Below are 8,400 nucleotides of genomic sequence, written 5' to 3' on the forward strand. Positions count from 1 at the left end.
GTAAAGCATAGGGAAGCATTGTAAAGCACAGAGAGGTCTGGTAAAGCATAGGGAAGCATTGTAAAGCACAGAGAGGTCTGGTAAAGCATAGGGAAGCATTGTAAAGCACAGAGAGGTCTGGTAAAGCATAGGCAAGCATTGTAAAGCACAGAGAGGTCTGGTAAAGCATAGGGAAGCATTGTAAAGCACAGAGAGGTCTGGTAAAGCACAGGGAAGCATTGTAAAGCACAGAGAGGTCTGGTAAAGCATAGGGAAGCATTGCAAAGCACAGAGAGGTCTGGTAAAGCATAGGGAAGCATTGTAAAGCACAGAGAGGTCTGGTAAAGCATAGGGAAGCATTGTAAAACACAGAGAGGTCTGGTAACGCATAGGGAAGCATTGTAAAACACAGAGAGGTCTGGTAAAGCATAGGGAAGCATTGTAAAGCACAGAGAGGTCTGGTAAAGCATAGGCAAGCATTGTAAAGCACAGAGAGGTCTGGTAAAGCATAGGGAAGCATTGTAAAGCACAGAGAGGTCTGGTAAAGCACAGGGAAGCATTGTAAAGCACAGAGAGGTCTGGTAAAGCATAGGGAAGCATTGTAAAGCACAGAGAGGTCTGGTAAAGCATAGGGAAGCATTGTAAAGCACAGAGAGGTCTGGTAAAGCATAGGGAAGCATTGTAAAGCACAGAGAGGTCTGGTAATGCATAGGGAAGCATTGTAAAGCACAGAGAGGTCTGGTAAAGCATAGGGAAGCATTGTAAAGCACAGAGAGGTCTGGTAACGCATAGGGAAGCATTGTAAAGCACAGAGAGGTCTGGTAACGCATAGGGAAGCATTGTAAAGCACAGAGAGGTCTGGTAAAGCATAGGGAAGCATTGTAATGCACAGAGAGGTGTGGTAAAGCATAGGGAAGCATTGTAAAGCACAGAGAGGTCTGGTAAAGCATAGGGAAGCATTGTGAAGCACAGAGAGGTCTGGTAAAGCATAGGGAAGCATTGTAAAGCACAGAGAGGTCTGGTAACGCATATAAAAACACGATGGTAATTGTATAGTGTAACCATGGGAAAAGGATGGGGGGGGGAGGGGGCGGGCTGCACAATGTCTGTAATTTTGTACGGGCTGGGAGACTAACCGATCGATGAAGGTTGAATTGAGCTCGCTGCGATCGATAACGGATCGATGGAGTCTCGGTTTTGCTCGGAGGTTATAAAGCCTGGCAAGCGAATTACACAGAAGCACCGCGAGCGCGGCGCTTCACGTTCAGAGCAGACGTGCGTGCGTCTTTGAGTTCGAATCTCCTGGCGTTTTATTTATTTATTTATTTATTTATTTAACCATGCCAACATTTCCACAGCGCTGTGAACGGTGAAGACACAACCCGACACTCAATACGAGGACAGCTTAAATATAAGCAGAACAAAACAACGCCGTCGAATCGTATCTAACAGACAGCTGATCTAATCACCCTCTATGTAGACTACGGCTCCCAGCATGCCTCTGCACCCGCGGCAATGGTGAGGCATGCTGGGAGCTGTAGTTCTTTATGCTGTGGTCTCGTATCACAAGCGATACAGACCTCTATTACGATACATCATGTACAGCTGAGGGCAAAAGTTTAGCAGCATCACCCTCTATATAGAATGAACTGATTCAGCTTCATAGAGTCCAATGAAAGCTGCTGAATAATGTTCCCTTGTTAACATATTGAATTCCACCCCCTCTATATAGAATGAACTGATTCAGCTTCATAGAGTCCAATGAAAGCTGCTGAATAATGTTCCCTTGTTAACATATTGAATTCCACCCCCTCTATATAGAATGAACTCCCTCAGCTTCATAGAGTCCAATGAAAGCTGCTGAATAATGTTCCCTTGTTAACATATTGAATTCCACCCCCTCTATATAGAATGAACTGATTCAGCTTCATAGAGTCCAATGAAAGCTGCTGAATAATGTTCCCTTGTTAACATATTGAATTCCACACCCAGCGCTTTGTAGTTTTCCAGATACTGAACGAAAAACTGACATTGAAAAAAAAAGTTGACATTTCAGAAATCTAACATGAATTACGACTGGACTGCGATTATGGCTTCCGATATAGACTCGTCGCTGTATTGAAGAAACGAAAACGGCGATGTGCATTCACGCGTTTGTACTTAAAAAATATATAATTCGTGCCTGCTGCGCGCCTGTACACATTTAGAAAGAAACGAGTATTTCAGAGAGTATTTTAGTCGCGTTCGTATTTTGTAAAGGCGATCATTTAAAGTTGCCATTGGAAATGATCCCTTATTATTCTTCCTCTCCGGTTTGGACATTATCGACGGTCCCTTAGCGGCGTTTGTTTCCATAGCTACGCTCTGGCGCCGCGGCTCGGCTCTTGATGACGTTTATACAGATGAGGAGGCTCTTATACTCTCTGAACAGCCTCCCTCTGTGCTGAGCAGAGAGAGAGAAAGGGAGGCTCTTATACTCTCTGAACAGCCTCCCTCTGTGCTGAGCAGAGAGAGAGAAAGAGAGGCTCTTATACTCTCTGAACAGCCTCCCTCTGTGCTGAGCAGAGAGAGAGAAAGGGAGGCTCTTATACTCTCTGAACAGCCTCCCTCTGTGCTGAGCAGAGAGAGAGAAAGAGAGGCTCTTATACTCTCTGAACAGCCTCCCTCTGTGCTGAGCAGAGAGAGAGAAAGAGAGGCTCTTATACTCTCTGAACAGCCTCCCTCTGTGCTGAGCAGAGAGAGAGAAAGGGAGGCTCTTATACTCTCTGAACAGCCTCCCTCTGTGCTGAGCAGAGAGAGAAAGGGAGGCTCTTATACTCTCTGAACAGCCTCCCTCTGTGCTGAGCAGAGAGAGAGAAAGAGAGGCTCTTATACTCTTTGAACAGCCTCCCTATGTGCTGAGCAGAGAGAGAGAGAGAGGCTCTTATACTCTCTGAACAGCCTCCCTCTGCTCTGTGCCAGTGGAGCTAAGCTTTGTAGTTACAAAGGCAATCTGAGAAGACTCTTTAGACTAGCAGGGAAATATGTCTTTATAATATACAGCGCGTCTGCTAAGAAATAAATAATAATAATAATAATAATAATAATAATAGACCCTGATATTGATGCGATCCAGCCCTCTGAAATGTCTTTATAATATACAGCGCTAGACCCTGATAGTAATGCGATCCAGCCCTCTGAAATGTCTTTATAATATACAGCGCTAGACCCTGATATCGATGCGATCCAGCCCTCTGAAATGTCTTTATAATATACAGCGCTAGACCCTGATATTGATGCGATCCGGCCCTCTGAAATGTCTTTATAATATACAGCGCTAGACCCTGATATTGATGCGATCCAGCCCTCTGAAATGTCTTTATAATATACAGCGCTAGACCCTGATATTGATGCGATCCAGCCCTCTGAAATGTCTTTATAATATACAGCGCTAGACCCTGATATTGATGCGATCCAGCCCTCTGAAATGTCTTTATAATATACAGCGCTAGACCCTGATATCGATGCGATCCAGCCCTCTGAAATGTCTTTATAATATACAGCGCTAGACCCTGATATTGATGCGATCCAGCCCTCTGAAATGTCTTTATAATATACAGCGCTAGACCCTGATATCGATGCGATCCAGCCCTCTGAAATGTCTTTATAATATACAGCGCTAGACCCTGATATTGATGCGATCCAGCCCTCTGAAATGTCTTTATAATATACAGCGCTAGACCCTGATATTGATGCGATCCAGCCCTCTGAAATGTCTTTATAATATACAGCGCTAGACCCTGATATTGATGCGATCCAGCCCTCTGAAATGTCTTTATAATATACAGCGCTAGACCCTGATATTGATGCGATCCAGCCCTCTGAAATGTCTTTATAATATACAGCGCTAGACCCTGATATTGATGCGATCCAGCCCTCTGAAATGTCTTTATAACGTACAGCGCTAGACCCTGATATTGATGCGATCCAGCCCTCTGAAATGTCTTTATAATATACAGCGCTAGACCCTGATATTGATGCGATCCAGCCCTCTGAAATGTATTTATAATATACAGCGCTAGACCCTGATATTGATGCGATCCAGCCCTCTGAAATGTCTTTATAATATACAGCGCTAGACCCTGATATTGATGCGATCCAGCCCTCTGAAATGTCTTTATAATATACAGCGCTAGACCCTGATATTGATGCAATCCAGCCCTCTGAAATGACTTTATAATACAGAGCGCTAGACCCTGATATTGATGCGATCCAGCCCTCTGAAATGTCTTTATAATATACAGCGCTAGACCCTGATATCGATGCGATCCAGCCCTCTGAAAAGTCTTTATAATATACAGTGCTAGACCCTGATATCGATGCGATCCAGCCCTCTGAAATGTCTTTATAATATACAGCACTAGACCCTGGCATTGATGCAATCCAGCCCTCTGAAATGTCTTTATAATATACAGCGCTAGACCCTGATATCGATGCGATCCAGCCCTCTGAAACGTCTTTATAATATACAGTGCTAGACCCTGATATCGATGCGATCCAGCCCTCTGAAATGTCTTTATAATATACAACGCTAGACCCTGATATCGATGCGATCCAGCCCTCTGAAATGTCTTTATAATATACAGCGCTAGACCCTGATATTGATGCGATCCAGCCCTCTGAAATGTCTTTATAATATACAGCGCCAGACCCTGATATTGATGCGATCCAGCCCTCTGAAATGTCTTTATAATATACAGCGCTAGACCCTGATATTGATGCGATCCAGCCCTCTGAAATGTCTTTATAATATACAGCGCTAGACCCTGATATTGATGCGATCCAGCCCTCTGAAATGTATTTATAATATACAGCGCTAGACCCTGATATTGATGCGATCCAGCCCTCTGAAATGTCTTTATAATATACAGCGCTAGACCCTGATATTGATGCGATCCAGCCCTCTGAAATGTCTTTATAATATACAGCGCCAGACCCTGATATTGATGCGATCCAGCCCTCTGAAATGTCTTTATAATATACAGCGCTAGACAATGATATTGATGCGATCCAGCCCTCTGAAATGTCTTTATAATATACAGCGCTAGACCCTGATATTGATGCGATCCAGCCCTCTGAAATGTCTTTATAATATACAGCGCTAGACCCTGATATCGATGCGATCCAGCCCTCTGAAATGTATTTATAATATACAGCGCTAGACCCTGATATTGATGTGATCCAGCCCTCTGAAATGTCTTTATAATATACAGCGCTAGACCCTGATATCGATGCGATCCAGCCCTCTGAAATGTCTTTATAATATACAGCGCTAGACCCTGATATTGATGCGATCCAGCCCTCTGAAATGTATTTATAATATACAGCGCTAGACCCTGATATTGATGCGATCCAGCCCTCTGAAATGTCTTTATAATACAGAGCGCTAGACCCTGATATTGATGCGATCCAGCCCTCTGAAATGTCTTTATAATATACAGCGCTAGACCCTGATATCGATGCGATCCAGCCCTCTGAAACGTCTTTATAATATACAGTGCTAGACCCTGATATTGATGCGATCCAGCCCTCTGAAATGTCTTTATAGTATACAGCGCTAGACCCTGATATTGATGCGATCCAGCCCTCTGAAATGTCTTTATAATATACAGCGCTAGACCCTGATATTGATGCGATCCAGCCCTCTGAAATGTCTTTATAATATACAGCGCTAGACCCTGATATTGATGCGATCCAGCCCTCTGAAATGTCTTTATAATATACAGCGCTAGACTCTGATATTGATGCGATCCAGCCCTCTGAAATGTCTTTATAATATACAGCGCTAGACCCTGATATTGATGCGATCCAGCCCTCTGAAATGTCTTTATAATATACAGCGCTAGACCCTGATATTGATGCGATCCAGCCCTCTGAAATGTCTTTATAATATACAGCGCTTGACCCTGATATTGATGCGATCCAGCCCTCTGAAATGTCTTTATAATATACAGCGCTAGACCCTGATATTGATGCGATCCAGCCCTCTGAAATGTCTTTATAATATACAGCGCTTGACCCTGATATTGATGCGATCCAGCCCTCTGAAATGTCTTTATAATATACAGCGCTAGACCCTGATATTGATGCGATCCAGCCCTCTGAAATGTCTTTATAATATATAGCGCTAGACCCTGATATTGATGCGATCCAGCCCTCTGAAATGTCTTTATAATATACAGCGCTTGACCCTGCGCTGTCACAATGTGAAATGCTCTCTGAGCTCAAACGTGGCGATTATCCAGCGACCTTCTCTGCACCAGTGTGTTAATTAAGCAGAGATTGGTGTCACGGAGTCAGTCTGTGAGGGGCTGATTTGACAGCCGGACTCGTCTGCTGTATCCTAGGGAGCTGCCCTGGGCTTCTCAACGACAGCTTGACAGCGGAGAACACGTTTCTGTAACTCGAATCCCTCCGAGGGACGAGAGTACAAAACACGACAGCTGGGAACAAAATATGAGAATTCTCTAATTCTCAGCTCCCAAATTTTTTTAGAAACGCTAGCAAGGTTCACAGCTGCAGCGAGGCTGGTAGAATGGGACCACAGTGTGCTAACTATACCCTCAATGATCTTCAATGGCAGACAGACAGACAGCGGCACTGCAATGGTTCTGTATTACACTGAGGGGCAATGGTAGCACAAGTATAGGGCAGCTACAATGGGGTGAGGCTGGTAGAATGGGACCACAGTGTGCTAACTATACCCTCAATGATCTTCAATGGCAGACAGACAGACAGCAGCACTGCAATGGCTCTGTATTACACTGAGGGGCAATGGTAGCACAAGTATAGGGCAGCTACAATGGGGTGAGGCTGGTAGAATGGGACCACAGTGTGCTAACTATACCCTCAATGATCTTCAATGGCAGACAGACAGACAGCAGCACTGCAATGGCTCTGTATTACACTGAGGGGCAATGGTAGCACAAGTATAGGGCAGCTACAGTGGGGTGAGGCTGGTAGAATGGGACCACAGTGTGCTCACTATACCCTCAATGATCTCTCTCTGTCTCTCTGAGGATGGGAGTCATGATTTCTCACAAATGGAAACGTTAATGTCGTGACACTCAAATGAAGGCAATGACAGAACTTGGTGCCTAATTAACTGAGCCTCACCAAGATGACAAATATTAATGAAACTAATTAAATCTCATTGTTGCCCATGACAGGCAAATATACTTAGTTATCCTTGTATTTCACAATGAAGTCCCTTTCAGCCAATCCCACGGGACGCATCTCTCCGGCACCCAGCTCGCTCTCTCTCTCTCTCTCTCTCTCTCTCTCTCTCTCTCTCTCTCTCTCTCTCTCTCTCCCCTCGAGGAGACGCTGTCTGCGAAACAGGTACCCCCTCAGTGTAATACAGAGCCATTGCCAGTGTCGCTGTCTGTCTGTCTGCCATTGAAGATCATTGAGGGTATAGTTAGCACACTGTGGTCCCATTCTACCAGCCTCACCCCATTGTAGCTGCCCTATACTTGTGCTACCATTGCCCTCAGTGTAATACAGAACCATTGCAGTGCCGCTGTCTGTCTGTCTGTCATTGAAGATCATTGAGGGTATAGTTAGCACACTGTGGTCCCATTCTACCAGCCTCACCCCAATTGTAGCTGCCCTATACTTGTGCTACCATAGCCCTCAGTGTAATACAGAGCCATTGCAGTGCCGCTGTCTGTCTGTCTGTCATTGAAGATCATTGAGGGTATAGTTAGCACGCTGTGGTCTCGTTCTCCCCAGCGCAGTGTTTAAAGGTTTCAGGGCTGCTCGAATAAAACATTGTTTTTCTGGGTAAATGACAAAACAGCTTTCTCAATTGGAGGTGTCGGCCGGAAAATAATGTTTGATTTCATTTTGGGGTTTGCATGCGAATGCAATTTGTTTTGCATCACAGCGTCGCTGTGTAACTGAGTGGAGACGCAATCTGGCAATAAAGCATTGATGTCCATTATTCATAGTTCTGTATCTGCTCTTGACAGACAAAATATTGATTTCTGTTAGTGAGCGAGAGTATTACTTTTCAATGTTTTTATTTATTTCTCTCCCTCTCCCCCTCTCTCCCTCTCCCTGATTCACCTGCCATAGCACTGTCAATAGCACAGCATGGGACTGATTCACCTGCCATAGCACTGTCAATAGCACAGCATGGGACTGATTCACCTGCCATAGCACTGTCAAATAGCACAGCATGGGACTGATTCACCGCTATAGCACCGTCAATAGCACAGCATGGGACTGATTCACCTGCTATAGCACTGTCAATAGCACAGCATGGGGACTGATTCACTGCCATAGCACTGTCAATAGCACAGCATGGGACTGATTCACCTGCCATAGCACTGTCAATAGCACAGCATGGGACTGATTCACCTGCATAGCACTGTCAAT

This window comes from Acipenser ruthenus, unplaced genomic scaffold (genome assembly GCF_902713425.1).
Source record: "Acipenser ruthenus unplaced genomic scaffold, fAciRut3.2 maternal haplotype, whole genome shotgun sequence".
NCBI classification, from domain to species: domain Eukaryota; kingdom Metazoa; phylum Chordata; class Actinopteri; order Acipenseriformes; family Acipenseridae; genus Acipenser; species Acipenser ruthenus.